Source organism: Octopus bimaculoides, chromosome 1 (assembly GCF_001194135.2).
Source record: "Octopus bimaculoides isolate UCB-OBI-ISO-001 chromosome 1, ASM119413v2, whole genome shotgun sequence".
NCBI lineage: Eukaryota > Metazoa > Mollusca > Cephalopoda > Octopoda > Octopodidae > Octopus > Octopus bimaculoides.
The window spans coordinates 1,575,028-1,575,405 of NC_068981.1; positions in this window are offsets into that span (position 1 = coordinate 1,575,028).

The following is a 378-nucleotide window of genomic DNA, read 5'->3' on the forward strand; positions in this document are numbered from 1 at the left end:
TATATATATATATATGCATATATGTATGTACGTATATATCCATATCCATACAAGCATACATACACACAAACAATATTGAGTCAATATGTCTAAATTTCTCCCGTTTTATTATTTTCCTAGTTGCTGTCCTTCCTTCCCTCTTTCTTTCTTTCTTTCTTTCTTTCTCTCTCGTTCTTTCTCCCCTTCAGTCCTCTCTACCCCCGGTATCCTACCCCTTATATATTCGATTCAATACATTTATGTAGTTGAAAAAAAAAAAAAGAAAAACCAAAAGCTAAGAAGAAACAAAAAAGGCAATTAAAGCAAAACCTAGCGAAGCACCCGAAGCCTAAAATAGCACGCTGTTGTTTATATCAGCGATTAGAGTACCAGGGGATT